Source organism: Macaca thibetana, chromosome 2 (genome assembly GCF_024542745.1).
Source record: "Macaca thibetana thibetana isolate TM-01 chromosome 2, ASM2454274v1, whole genome shotgun sequence".
In the NCBI taxonomy this organism is placed as follows: Eukaryota; Metazoa; Chordata; class Mammalia; order Primates; family Cercopithecidae; genus Macaca; species Macaca thibetana.
This window is the reverse complement of record NC_065579.1, coordinates 119,370,935-119,386,355: the sequence shown is the minus strand read 5'-3', so window position 1 is coordinate 119,386,355 and position 15,421 is coordinate 119,370,935. Positions and strand designations below refer to the sequence as shown.

Sequence of the window (15,421 nt, the reverse complement as noted above, 5' to 3'; positions counted from 1 at the left end):
TCCAGATACAACTCTATGATGTGCATTGTGAATATTTTCTTTCAATCTTTGACTTGACATCTTATTTTTTAATGATGGTTTGTCAGTAGCAAAAGTTTTTGCTTTTGAGGAAGTCTTATCAATTTGGTCTTTTTTGGTTAGTACTTTTATGGTCTGAGAAATCCATTATGGCTAGGTCATAAAATTTTATTATTTTAGGTTTTACATTTAGTTCCACGATCTGTGTCTAGTTGACTTTTTGCCTGTGGTAAGGGGTAGGAACAAAAGTTAGTCTTTTTCTTTTTTTTTTTTTTTTTTTTTTTTTTGAGACGGAGTCTCACGCTGTTGCCCAGGCTGGAGTGCAGTGGCGCGATCTCGGCTCACTGCAAGCTCCGCCTCCCGGGTTCCCGCCATTCTCCTGCCTCAGCCTCCTGAGTAGCTGGGACTACAGGCCCCGGCCACCGCGCCCGGCTAATTTTTTGTATTTTTAGTAGAGACGGGGTTTCACTGTGGTCTCGATCTCCTGACCTTGTGATCCGCCCGCCTCGGCCTCCCAAAGTGCTGGGATTACAGACTTGAGCCACCGCGCCCGGCCAAGTTAGTCTTTTTCAATACAGGCTGATTGTTACAGCACTAATGGTTGAAAAGACTACACTTCCCTCTCTGTTCTATTCAAGCTTACTGACCTTTATCTTCTACTATATCAAATGGTTACTGCAACTATCTCGTGAATTTTTTCACTTCAGATATTATCTTTTTCTGCTTTGGAAGTTTCACTAGGTTCTTTTTTTACAGTACCCATTTCTCTCATTGCATTTATGTTTTTATACACATACTTGGAACTGCTGATAGCTGTTTTAAGGTCCTTGTCCACTAATTTCATCATCTCTCTCACTTCTGGGTCTCTTTCTGTTGATGCATTTTTCTCCCGGTTATGGAAAGGAGATTTTCTCTTAATTTCTTGTGTGTCTGGTAATTTTTTTATTGGATGTTGCTGAACATTGTGTTACAGTATTGTCTGGATTTAGTTTTGCTCCTTTAAAGAGCACTGTGCTTTGTTCTAGTAAGCATTTAAATTTCATGTAGATTAGCTTAATCTTTTTGAGATTTCTAAAAAGTTTTATTAGAACGAGTATGGAGTACAGTAGCCCCCCCGCCCCCTTATCTGTGGGGAATACTTTCCAAGACCCCTATGGATGCCTGAAACTGAGGACAGTACCTCCCCACACCTGATTACTATTGATTGGAATGCCTCTCTGTTCATGTCTTGCACCCACAAATGTAACTCTTTTCTGTCTTAACTAAGCACTTTGCCTGAACCGTGGTGGTAACTTTTGCAGTTTGAGGTGGGACAGCAAAACTAGCAAATATCTTTTTCCTTCTTCAAAATTCCACGGATAGAAGATGTGTTCTTACTGTAGATCTCAGCCACCTCAGCATATGACTTTTTTTTTCCTTAAGTCAAGAACTTTCACATTTTTATTTAAAGGAAGTACTTTGTGGCTTCTCTTTGGCTTATCCAAATTTCCAGCATTGCTATTCTTGCATGTGGGGGTTGTTATTAAACGAAAAAAGGGTTACTTGTGTATAAGCACTGCAATACTGCCTCAGTCATTCTGATAACCTAAGTGACCAATGGGAGGGTAGCATATACTGGACAGAGGGATGATTCATGTTCTGGGTGGGACAGAGTGGGATGGCTTGAAATTTCATTATGCTACTCAGAACAGTGTACAATTTAAAATTTATGAATTGCTTATTTCTGAGATTTTCCATTGAAAATTTTTGGACTGAAGTTGACTGTGGGTAACTGAAGCTGCAGGAAGTTAGACTGTGGATAAGGGGGAGCTACTCTAGGTTTTATTGTAGGGACAATTTTGCATTACTACTGAGGCATGAATATTTTGGGGTCTCTACTAAATGACACATAAATTCAATGGTGTGTCTCGACTTTGGCTGGAACTTGAATACATTTCAGTTCAGGAGGAGCTCTGGTAGTTTTTCAGTTTATAGTTCGTCAATAATTGTCTTTCCAAGTAGCTGTTCTTTCAGTTGTGGTGTCTTACACTATATAGTTTCATAATCAGCCAAAAACTCAAGAACATCCTTGTGCATATTTTGTTTTTATTTTTATTTTTGAGACAGAGTCTCACTTTGTCGCTCAGGCTGGAAATGCAGTGGTACGATCTTCGCTCACTGTGACTTCTCCCTCCTGGGTTCAAGCGATTCTTGTGCCTCAGCCTCCGAGTACCTGGGATTATAGGCGCCTGCCACCATGCCTGGCTAATTTATTTATTTATTTATTTTTGAGATGGAGTTTCACTCTCTCAGGTTGGAGTGTAGTGGCACAGTCTTGGCTCACTGCAACCTCCGCCTCCTGGGTTCAAGCGATTCTCCTGCCTCAGCCTCCTGAGTAGCTAGGATTATAGGCATGCACCACCGTGCCCAGCTAATTTTTGTATTGTTAATGGAAAAAGGGTTTCACCATGTTGGTCAGGCTGGTCTCGAGCTCCTGATTTGTGATCTGCCCACTTCGGCCTCCCAAAGTACTGGGATTACAGATGTGAGCCACTGCACCCGCCCTTTGTGCGTATTTCTTGAGCTCTTTCCCTACATAGCTCCTTCCTTCCCCATACTCTGCCCTACAAATTCCAGTCATTTCAGCTTTCCCAATGTTGATCCCTGTCTCCTCTACTCGGTGAGGCCCCATGTTTCACCTGGGTTTTCCTTTCCGGAGTAGCAGTTCGGACAGTATCTCTAGGCAAAAAATCAGGGCAATTGTAGGCATCACCTCATTTCCTTCCTTTTTCTCAGGGATCATAGTTTTGTGCTGCCTATTGTCCAAAAACAGTGACTTCGTATATTCCATCCAGTTTTCTAATTGTTTCTGATAGATGGTCTCTTTAATGGCAGTTAGCCCATTATGGTCAGAAGCAGAAAAAGTATATTTTTTAAAAGTTCAAGTAAGGCAATTATTTTACCATAAACAGGAATAAAGGGCCCTCAGCTAAATGGTATGGTCACTTGAATTGTGACTTAGTCCCTTTGAGAGTACTAGTGAAAGTCGGGTTTTAAGATACATGCCATGAGTACTGATGAAAAGGCCTATTTCTCAAATAGCAATTGTTTGTGTCCTACCATTGTGGTTTGTGCTACATCTGTGTAGAACTTGCATTGTAATTTACTTAAAATATTTTCTTTAAGTTGACTTCCTTGTACCTTAAATTTATGTGAATAATAAACTATAATATGACTATAAATGGAATTGAGAAACTCATTCTGTTTTTATAATATACATTAAACTAAGCAAATGACTCTTTACGGGGTGGGGGGAGGGAGAGTCCCTGGACTACTGAAGTCATCTCATATCAGTTAGTACTTTCCTACACCTGGTTGGTTGTACTCAAACAGACCACATAGGCACTGAAAGAAGATGTGAGATGGGTGATGGAGATGAAAAAGGAATGGACATTTTCATTTATCATTTCTGATAGAAACATACAATTTTTAAAACTAGAATAAGCTTAGAAAACATCTAATCTAACCGACTCATCTCACAGATGAGAAAACAGTCTTACAGATGGACTAGCTGCTTTCCAAAGTCTCACCACTGGTTGATTAATTCAACAGTCACTTACCAACAGATACTAAGTGCTGGACACTCTTCTAGGAGCTGGGAATACAGTAGTAAATGAAGAGACAAAATCCTTATCTTCTTAGAGTTTACATTCTAGCAATGAGTAGAACCCCTTTTCTTGGGTCTGTGTTAAGTTGTGTATTAATAGGCTACAGGCTACAAAGGACAGCACCTGGACACCTTAATAACTGTCCCCATCTTGTCCTTCAACACCCTTAGGAATCAGGTTTTTCTCCATGTAAAATCAGCCCAATTTTGTAATGATCTCAGTCTAACCTACCTGGAATATACCAGCTCACTTCATATTTCCTAATGGAGCTACATCCCATGCTTTCAAGCTTTATCCCTGTAAGAAAAAAATATCGATCGTTTTTATGAGAAAGTGCCCATGACCAATTACATCATTTAGAATTTTCTTGAGTGTAGTTGGCCTCTGGTTGCAACACAGATCAGCCTGTAGACAGGGTCTCTTGGCTTCTTATCTCATGTAGCTTTAGGATTGTGTTCCTGCCCTGTTTTGGTCTCTCTTGGTGTATCACTTACCCAAGGTGTTTGTGCTGTTTATGTGTACAACCTCCTATATCCCAGTCCTGTCTTTGTTTAGATCTGGAAACTCTTCTGGTCTGAGGAAAAGAAGACTCTACTTTGACATTCCAGTCTTGAAAGCCGACTGTGTTCCTGACAGCTTCGATGTTTTTCACAGGCATAACCACCCCCAGAGAGGCAGAAAAAGTAGGATGGAAGAAATCATCAGAAATGAGTTTGGGCATGCAGTTGACCCTCCTTTTTGTCTTTAGATCAGTGGAATTAGTGAATACTGCTATGAACTCATGGAATTTTCAGCCTTCAGAATTCCCAGATGTCCTCAAGTTGTCTTTGAAGGATTCTTATTTTACAATGTGTGTTTTTCCTGAGAAAAGGAGAAAAACAGAGTGTGTCTTGTTAGTGGGATAGCTAAGATTTGAGGATAACTCCCTTTCATTACGGGATTGCTATGTCTCAGGCATGATGCTATGTACTTTATCATTTTCACCTTCACAACAATCCAGTGATACATGAATTATATGCGACCTCATGCTACAAATAAGGAAGTAGAATCTTGGAGAGGCCACTTAGTTTCACTAACATCAAATAACCAGTATGTGATTGGGGCAAGATCCAGTTCCATTTGTTACCAATGAAAGCCTTCTACGCTATAGCTCGTTAATATCAGTGTTGGGGTAAAAGTTATAAATACACAAATATGTGTAAAACATTAAATGTAGGTTTTTTCCTCATACAACCATCTATAACTGAACAAACTGAGTCAGAATCTGAAATTGTCTCAAAATCACTAAGTAAAGTGGTGATCTGAATGAGAATGCTAGTCTTTCGAATTTTGTCCAAGCTTCTTTGTAACACAGCATTTTAATTCCAGGAAAAAAACAATTCAAATTGAATTAGCTGGAATTGTTCGGTTAAAACTCAGTGTTTTTACAGTTGAAACCTAGAAGTTTTTTAAGTGCCAGTATTATAACTCTGCTCTTAAATCCTCTAAACTCAACAGATATTTATTTAATTATTGAGTGACATTCAAATATTTGAATGTCTCTTATTGATCATACTATGTTTTTTATTGCTACCTGTATATCCCAAATAAACTATTCTATTGCCAGACCAAAATAAAAGATAAAATATTTTTTTTTCAAATTCAAAGAAGTTGTCTTTGGTCTATCTAGACTATCAATTATCCTGAAAGATTTGTAGATGCTTAATAGGTGAGAATAAAATAGAAAATGCCTTTTTCCTCAAAGTATTCTGTTGGGATGTGCCATTTGAAAGAAAAAAAATCAGTTTAAGGAGACACATAATCATTAAACAATCTTGTTTCAGTCACTATCACTGCAAATGCAATTAGGGCCAATTCTCCTGAGTCTATGCTAATGGAAGGAGGGTGTAACATGCATGGTTGACAGGCTCAGATAATCTGAATAACTGATTTTCAACATTTCCCCCTACTAAACCTATTTACCAGAGTTGCTAGCAAGTAATGGAAACTGCCGATTCTCGTTTCCTTCCTCTCCTCCCCACACCCGGCGCCCCAACACAGTCACCCTTTGATGGAGATGTTAGTGAGCAGTGAATTGGCCAAAAAGCTGTGGGAGGAAGAAGAAAGAAGGAAAGTCGATCAATCTTTGAATAAATAAAAGCTATTTTTATGTGATGCTTCTGCAATGGAAGGTCCTGCCACATGTAGAATATTGTCTGGGTTAATATTCTTATACATACTGGTACAATAAACCCACCTCAAATAATAGTCTTATTAAATTCGTATAGGTAAGCAAAATAGCAATTCATTTTATTTGTTCAATAATATTAAAAGTTACAGATACAGTTGAAGTTTCTTTTGACATTTACCCTCAATCTCTCAGACCTGCCTCCTTACTCAAAAGGAGCCACATCTCTCTGATATGTACTTATTATTATACAAAATGTCCAGCTTTTCATCCAAGTTTTTTCTATGAATTTACATAGAAATTTAGTCAGAGAAAATAAGCATGTTTTTTGTTTTTACAGTAATAATAGCCTACCTATATAGTTTAGCTATGTGGGGTGACACTGTTATGCATTGCCCAAATCCCCCTTCAATGAAGGACTCATTGCCTCATCAGGGAGCACTTTCAGCAGACTGTCTGCATCTCTCAGCCCCTTCCTGAACCACCTCTGCTGCAACAGCCCCCTCACCCTCAGGCTCACCCCTGCCGAGACAGGCAATGGTCAGTGTCTGATCCAGTTCCATTTGGTACCAAGGTACTAGTTCCCATGCAAGCTCATTGTAAGACTACAAATGTCTTGCCATATTGGCACAGACTGGGGCAACTCAGAAAGATCTTCCTAGCCTCAGAGCTGCCTGTGGGGTGGCTGAGGCTGCTGTGGAGTCCACATCATAGCTCAACTTCTGTCTTCGCCCAATCCTGCTTCCTTAGATGCTGATGCGAAGAAGTTTCCCAATAAACTTCCAGAACAGTAACTTCCATCTCATAGTCTGCTTCCCAGGAAACCACCCGATGACATGTCGCTTGCTTAGTTTTTCACAGAATATGTCCTGGAAGCCCCATTTGGTAGTAAACATAGACCTATCTCATTATTTTAATCTTGTATTTGTGTCAGAACTGAGATGTTGTTCATCAAAGCCCTGGTTCCCTACATTTCTGAACCTGCATCTAGACTACATCATGATTAACTATGACTAAATTAGTGTGTTCTAGCCAATGGACTGTGGAGAGAAGTGATATATGGCACTCCCAGGTCCAATCTGTTGACGCTTCATGAAATTTTCCACATCCTTTCTCATCCTCCATGTGCTAACTAGATGCAAAGGATCTAGCAGAAGTTTCCAAGGTCCTAGGGACAGCAGAGTCACAGAAAGCTGGGTCACTGAATCACCACAATGAAGGTTACCCGTAAACCTCCACCTCAAATTGTTAACCTGTTCAAATATGTAGGGGCATTTCTTACAAGAATTAGTCTCTCCTCCTTAAAATTAAAGAACTCTTTGGCTGTTTCCAGTCTCTCACTATTACAAAACACATTGCTCTGAGTATTTTGTACATGTCTCCTTGGGTGCAAGTGTTTCTCTGGTATAAATAGTAAAAACAGAAGCGGACTTGCTAGGTCTTGAAATACACAAGCTTTAAAATTCAATATTTTGTACCATTTCCCAAAGTGGTTATACCAATTTGTATTCCTACTAGGAGTGCATGGAAATACCTCTTTCTCATAGCTTTCAAATGTGGGACTGTGCCAGGCACTCTACTAAGTATTTTACCTGCCTTAAAATATTTGAGCCTCAAAGTAACTCTGAAGTGTACTTTTCTATTCCTTAGCTCTGCTTTTCAGATGAGAAAACTGAGGTCAATAATTTACTGCTGAAAGAGCTAAGATCTAAACTTAAGGTTGTCTGACTCCAAATTTAGAGATAGATTTCTTTTCTCTTACATTATATTGCTTGTATACAATTCTCATTCAAAGTTAGAAGTTGTCAGGTAAATTATTTAATTAAAGGTTATACTTTATTGGGGAGAATTAAGGACTGTAGTGGTCTTCGTGTATGGAGATTAATTGGTCATGAGGAGGTATCATTCATAAAGGTCAAGGGTTTATTTTCATGGGTCAAACAGTATGCAGGAGGGTTAAGCCTTCCCTCTCAGCTTTGAAAAAAAAAAGCATAAATGTATATAGATCTGTCAGTCATTTAAAAGGCTTTTCTAAAAATAAGTAAAACAAAAGCTAATAAAATCTGCATTCCGGGTGGCTGCTTGCAAAGTGGCTGTAATTACTTGGCCAAATCACATCTTGCTCAGTGTTCCTCCCTGAACTTCCTTTGTCCTCGAATTGAACATAATGCAGAGGAGGTCTGTGTGGGTCTGGGACAAGATGGAATTTGGACCAGCTGTTTTCAAAGGTTACATTAGAAACTCAAAGGCTAAAGGCAGTTACTGTGAAAACTGCCTTCTAAAGTGGGAATCTCCCCATTGTATCACGTGCCTGTACCAAGAACTGTGGCAGGGGTGAAACTGGAAACACACAAATCTTCACAAGATGAACAAAATGTTAGACCCTATAGACAAGGCACAGGGACACATTTGAATTCCCAAATTCCTTCCATTTTTGTGGTTTTTGAGGTTACAATAGAATTTAAGTCTCTCTGGGTTCATGTTCATCTAGTTTTGACAAAATATGACTTCCTGTGTCAGTGAAAGAAGGTTTTGATTTACCAAAAAAAAAAAAAAAATGACGCAATTAGATGAAATAGTTTCACTAACTGTAAATTAATCAAAGTTAGATTTTTCTTAAAATATGCAGGGGTCAAAAATCTGGGCATGAAATAAGCACTGGACTGATTTGGGGTTTCCCTGGGTCTTACCATGTTGAAAATCCCTGAGTTCCTATAAATACCAAATTTGTTAAGGTGGCAAGAGGGCAGAGCAGAAAAAGATAAAGAGGGCTGATTGGGTATATATAATTGTTGGGCAGAAAGCTTAAATTTGGACTCTTCTGAGGCAAATGTGTCCCTTTAATGCTGTTACCTCTTTCTATGATGATATACATTCATTCATTTAGCCAACATCTATTGTGCTTACTACATGTCAGGCGCAGTCACACACTTGTTCTACAGTGGGAGATGAAATAAACACAGACTTACAGTCTTCGAGTGGAGAGAAGATGAAATATATAAGTCAATACAACTATTGCTAAGTAAGTATTTAGGAAAACTGAGACAGTTGCTATGAAAAAAGTAATTGGGGTACATCAATGAAGAATGAAAGCAGAGACCTATGTAGATAAAGTCCTCAAGGAAGATGTGTCCACAGAGGCACAGTTTGAATGGAGACAGATGCAGAATGAGTCAGGGGTGAAATTTCTTAGGCTGGGAGGCTGCTCACATGAAGACTCTAGGACAGGGAAGAGCTTGGGATAACTAGAGGCTAGAACATACTGGGACAGTGGCTCAAGCAGGAGGTGGAGAGGGAAGCAGGGGCCAGGGAGTTCCAGAGAGTGGAATGATCCTGGAGAGTCTTAAGCAGAGAGATGACACAGTCAAATTCACATTTTAAAAATATCACTCCAACTGCAGTGCTCACACTCTATTCGAAGGAAAAGATGGTTGAGAAAGTAAGATGGAGGTAGGAAACTGACATAATGGGTGACTGCAATAGTTGAAGTACTGCAAGGCAGAGGAGCAAAAGTGAGATGTATTTATGTATCTGTTCCTTTGTCATTGGATGTACTCATTTGGACCTCTATCAAAGCTGCCATGAAAGTGAAAATACTGTATGAATCTGACTGTATAGCATGAATCCCATTAAGCTTTCTCAGGAAAGTATACTCAGGCAAGCTGGAAGGCCATTACTTTGGTTTCAAGCTCTGACAATTGTCAGAAACAGAGTATCCAAAGTGCCCAGATCTCTGATTATAGCAACGTGCGGAACTTCTGAGATTTTGCAAGTGTTCCCATGTGACATGTGGTGCATGAGGTTGCCATGGCAGTGAACTCCTCTAACAAGGATATTAGGAAGTATACTTACCTGAGTCTCTTTTCCATTTCCTTGACATGAGATTGAATGGAGAAGGCAGAGAGTAACAAGCGTAATGAGATTCTGTTTTGTCTATGTTTATGCTCATGGAATATCTGAAAAGAAAAGAAGGTATGACATCTATTTTTTCAAATGGCAGTGTGTGGGGGCGTAGGAGCTGTTCATTTTGAAACTTCAGTGGAGATTTTTGACTGGCTTTTACATATCCCACTGTTTGTGGATATGCTCCATCACAAGCAGATGTTTTAAATGCTGTAGTGGGCCAAATTTTGTTTTATTTTAGTATTTGTCCACCAAAGATTTCTGTGAAATTTCTAATGTTCATTTTTGAACTGTTTTGGAGAAACTAGGGAATTGGAAGTCCTGAGCAGTGGAATTGCCAGGCACTGGTTGAACATGTATTTGAGATCTCTAGCCATGAATTTAAAGTGATGCCAATCAGCACTTTTGCTTTTAAATAGCTACAATGTCTTCTAAGGCAAATAATATCTCCAATAGGAAATTGATTTATTGTCCGTGGTATCTGTGGTTTGGGGTTTTCTTTCATTGAGTGATAAATATTTTTTGAGCATCTATTTTGAGCCAAACACTGTATGGACAAAATAAGCTAAGGGGAGCAGAATGAGGAAATAAAAAGGACCGAAGATAGAACTTAGGGATAAAAATAACTCAGGAAAAGGAACTTTAAAATCCCCTTGGTATTCACTTCCCAGTCTTTCATTTTCCATCTACATCACCTTAGATGAGTCACTTAATCTATGCTTTTGTTGATCACTTTAAATTTGAAGGCTTAACTAAACTACAGAGTCTTCAGTGGCCTTTAAGGGAAAGATGTAATCAAAATGCTAGGCATGACACATATATTTTACATATCTCTGAAACAGATAATCTCCAAAGATCTTGGTATCATTTAATACGTAGACACAGCAAATAACTTGGATAAAGTTCTCTCTAGAGGTTGAGAAGTTGGTGAGGTTTTTTGTTTCCAAAAGAAAAAAAAGAAGAAATTGCTGTCTGGTGGGCTTATTTGCTCTGAATTTTTGCTATCTCACCTAGAAAATGAGCATAGAAACTTGGGAACTTGAGAGAGAGAGAGAGAGGGCGAGAGAGAGAAAGAGAGAGAGAGAGAGAGAGTGTGTGTGTGTGTGTGTGTGTGTGTGTGATGTTGAGTTAAATGTGGACAATGTTAGCCATCTGTCTTTTTTTACATCAAAATTAAAAAGCACTTAGAACACAGAAATCAAAGCCCCACTTCACTGGCTTTTACTTTCTGAGTTCCCATGCTGACATAATCCCAAATGCTAATTTAGTCAAGTATGGCTAATCCTCTAGAAGCCTCAGCAGTAAACCACGTAATTTAGTGCCACTTTACAGAACTCTCAATTTAATTTTTCAGATTTGTCAAGGAGAAGGATAAAAGTGTGTTCACCCTATAAAGTAGAAACCACACTGAAGGAACTGCAATAATGCAGAACTTCCTATCATCCATGATGATGCACCAGCCTTTCCAACTCCATTATCTAGAGCTGTGGTTCTCCATCAGAGGCAATTTTGTCTCTCAGGGGACATACACAATGTCTAGACACATTTTGATTTCCATGATTGGGAGGCAGAGGTAGGTAGAGGCCAGGGATGCTGCTAAACCTCCAAAAATGCACAGGAGAGTTTCTCACAACAAAATTCTCTGAACCAAAATGTCAATAGTGTTAGTGCTGAAGTTGAGAAACTCATGTCTGAATTGCTCCTTAACCCCATAATTAAATATGTCTGATTTTTGGGATTGTAAGCATGCTAAAAGAAAAAGCTGGCTGCGTGTGGTGGCTCATGCCTGTAATCCCAGCACTTTGGGAGGCTGAAGTGGGCAGATCGCTTGATCCCAGGAGTTCAAGACCAGTCTGGGAAACGTGGCAAAACCCTGTCTCTATTAAAAATAGAAAACATTAGCTAGGCCTGGTGGCATGCACTTGTGGTCCCAGCTACTTGGGAGGCTGAGGCGGGAGGATTTCCTGAGTCTGGGAGGCAGAGGTTGTGGTGAGCCCAGATCACGCTACTACACTCTAGCATGGGCAATAGAGAGAGACTCTGTCTCAAAGAAAAAAAAAAAAAAAAACCTAAAACCTTAATTTAGATTTTAACAGGGTATACCAATAGTTTTCTAAAGCAAAGTGCTTTTTAGTTTGTAAAATCAAATATAAAACATGGTCCATTTACAATACAAATGATATCTTTTATACATAGAAGGTATTTTATAGTATGCAAAAACAGAGTCACATATCAGTCAGGTCAACCTGTAAATTTGTTGTTACTCCATCACATTGAAATTTCTACTGCTTTTTTTCTTTTTTAATCTTTTATTTTGAGATAGAGTCTCGCTTTGTCACCCAGGTTGGAGTGCAATGGTGAGATCTTGGCTCACTGCAACCTCCACCTCTTGAGTCTAAGCAGTTCTCATTTCTCAGCCTCCTGAGTAGCTGGGATTACAGGCGTGCATCACCATGCCTGACGAATTTTGTGTTTTTAGTAGAGATGGGGTTTCACCATGTTGGCCAGGCTGGTCTCAAATTCCTGACCTCAAGCAATTCGCCCACCTCAGCCTCCCAAAGTGCTGGGATTACAGGTGTGAGCCACCACGCCTGCTTCTACTTCATTTTTGATTTACATTATCAGTAATAATTGGAAAGGTTTTAGGATATTTTAAGGTAACCACATATATTTTTGTATACCTTGAAAAATTACATCTATTTTCTCAACAAAAATCTTTCCTTGTGAAGTGACTTCTTTTGCTACTAGCAATTTTTAAACATTGCCGTTGTCATGGTAATGTCTAATTATTATTACAAGTACATTCTCCAGATCTAAATTTGGGAACATGCAAGATATTCTCCAAGAAAGAAAAATCAGTGGTAAAAAGTCTTAGCCATTCTTTCTTTTGTTGCATAGTTGCATTCAGGTCATTTAATTCTGCCCATGGCATCAAGAATGCCTATTTTTATGAAAAGCTGGTTTTACAGCAGGAAAATTGGTCCACCTCTCGGTTATGATGCCTAATGATTCATGGTTGTTAGATAACTTTCACAACACAACAGATTTGATTCACTGATGGAGTTTGCATTCCACAGCATCTCTTAGGATCTTTATGGGGGTCACGGATTTAGATCTTTTGTTGTGTTTAAACTCCAAGGTGTTCAGTCCTACTTTCTGCAGTCGTTGAGGGCAGCTGTAGAACTGGCAAATAAGCAACAGTGTGAGTTGAGGCAAGGTGGTGCTACCCATGAAAAGAACCAGGGGCCACAGGGGGTCTCAGCTCTTAATAATAGAGGCAGAGATTGCACCTGAGAAGGGAAAGAAGCACGTGCCATAGAGAAAGGTGGCTATAATAGGGACAACCAAAATGTAAATAGAATGACTTAAACTTTCTTTTTTTAATTATACTTTAAGCTCTAGGGTACATGTGCACAACGTGCAGGTTTGTTACATATGTATACATGTGCCATGTTGGTGTGCTGCACTCGTTAACTCATCATTTACACTAGGTATATCTCCTAATGCTATCCCTCCTCCCTTCCCCCACCCCATGACAGGCCCCAGTGTGTGATGTTCCCCATCCTGTGTTCAAGTGTTCTCATTGTTCAATTCCCACCTATGAGTGAGAACACGTGGTGTTTGGTTTTCTGTCCTTGCGATAGTGTGCTCAGAATGATGGTTTCCAGCTGCATCCATGTCCCTACAAAGGACACAAACTCATCCTTTTTTATGGCTGCATAGTATTCCATGGTGTGTATGTGCCACATTTTCTTAATCCAGTCTATCATTGATGGACATTTGGGTTGGTTCCAAGTCTTTGCTATTGTGAATAGTGCCGCAATAAACATACATGTGCATATATCTTTATAGTAGCAATGATTTATAATCCTTTGGGTATATACCGAGTAATGGGATGGCTGAGTCAAACGATATTTCTAGTTCTAGATCCTTGAGGAATTGCCACATTGTCTTCCACAATGGTTGAACTAGTTTACGGCCCCACCAACAGTGTAAAAAGTGTTCCTATTTCTCCACATCCTCTCCAGCACCTGTTGTTCCCTGACTTTTTAATGATCGCCAGAATGGCTTAAACTTTCTAAAATCATATACGCATATTCTCCAAGTCTGTTCTTGGATAGCCAAGGTTTCCTGACCTCAGGGGCGTCTCAGTGAGGGCTGCTAGAAAATTATTTCCTGCACACAACTCACCCGAGTTCCTGATTCTTTCATTTAGATCTGTGCCTAAGGGCTAGTTTTTGGTCATTGTAAGGCAGATCACATTTTAACAAACTGATCCTGTGCATCTGCTACATTCCTTATTTCCCGAGTTCTAGAGACACCATTCATCAAACTAAAGTGCAGAGAAAACACTGAACTAGCAATACGTTGTAAGATGGATCCCCAGTTCAGAAACTTAAAAATGTTGGGGAAAAATGTTTATCTTATGATAAGGTACTTGTGGACTACTGGAGACAGTTACATTAAGGATATGGCTTTAAATTCGACTGCCTTGGGTTTACATGCTGGCTCTGCCATGGATGGATGAACTTGAATAAGTTATTTAACCTCCCTATGCTTCAGATTTCTCGTCTTTAAATCAGGATGATAGGAATTCCTTCCCAATTTTTTTAAGAGACTCAAAATAATGTTCATCAAGCATTAATACTATCGTCATTGTTCTAGATCTGGGCTAGAGATTCAAAATATGGCACTTGTCAATACACAGGAACTAGGTACAGAAGTAAGCATGGTGATTAAGAATTTGGAACTTGATACCTGGGTTTCAATTTCAGCTCTGCTACTTCCTGGCTGTGTGACCTTGGGCTTACTTAACCTCTAAGGGCCTCAGTTTCCTTATTGATAATGACAATATCACAGACATCAAAGAGTTTTAAAAATCTTTAAATTAATTTAAGCATTAAATGAACTTAAATGAGTTTAATATTTGGTATATGATAAATAATACAATTAAGTTTAAGCATAATTTTAAAATTTTTTTCTTAGAAAATAAAAAAGTTATTGTGGAACAATATACATAAAACTTACTATTTAACCATTTTTAAGTATACAGTTCAGTGGCATAGTACATTTGCATAGTTATACAACTATCCCCACTATCTATCTCCAGAATTCTTACATTCATTATCCCAAACTGAACTCTGTACCCATTAGTAATAACTCTCCCTTTCCCCTTCCCCACATCTCAGCTCCTGGTAACCACTTTCCATCTCTATGAATTTGCCTATTCTAAGTACCACCTTCAAGTGGAATCCTGCAATATTAGTATTTTTGTGGCTGGCTTATTTCCCTTGGCATAATATTTCCAAGTTTCTTCCATTCTGTAGCATGTGTACAATTTCATTCAAGGCTGAACAATACTCCATTGGATGAATATACCACATTTTGTATATCCGTTCACTTGTTGATGGACATCTGGGTTGTCTCCACCTTTTGGCTATTGTGAATGGGCTGCTATGAACATTGATGTATACTATCTTTAATAAAGTACACACAGAGAGTGTGAGAGAGAGGGAGCCCCAACATTGAATGGGCAGGCGAAGGAAGATGCTCTTTTAGGAAAGTGAGAGTCTTTGAAGGCTTGTAAGTAGAGGTAGGGTTTGATTACATTCACAGGAGGTTTGTAAAACTTGTTAGGGGTCTGATTGAAGACAGTGGCATTGGGCTCAGGGAAGAGTGAATATAT

At 39.1% G+C, this 15,421-nt stretch overlaps 1 protein-coding gene and 1 long non-coding RNA gene across 11 annotated transcripts in view; one reads left to right on the top strand and one right to left on the bottom strand.

Annotated features, from left to right (window-relative positions):
* PSMD6 (proteasome 26S subunit, non-ATPase 6) overlaps window positions 1-15,421 on the top strand; it is a 1,096,682-nt gene that overhangs the window by 95,512 nt on the left and 985,749 nt on the right. The window lies entirely within an intron of this gene.
* The window catches only part of LOC126948844 (uncharacterized), a 347,273-nt gene that overhangs the window by 17,757 nt on the left and 314,095 nt on the right, over window positions 1-15,421 (bottom strand). For 4 of the 10 annotated variants that reach the window (XR_007723532.1, XR_007723533.1, XR_007723537.1 and 1 more), the window contains 2 exons: window positions 9,685-9,788; window positions 1,726-4,526 (listed from right to left, as the gene is read on the bottom strand). This is a non-coding gene — a long non-coding RNA (uncharacterized LOC126948844). Of the gene's footprint in view, window positions 1-1,725; window positions 4,527-9,684; window positions 9,789-15,421 lie in introns of those variants that run through there. The other 6 variants (XR_007723536.1, XR_007723539.1, XR_007723540.1 and 3 more) reach the window with 3 other exon arrangements.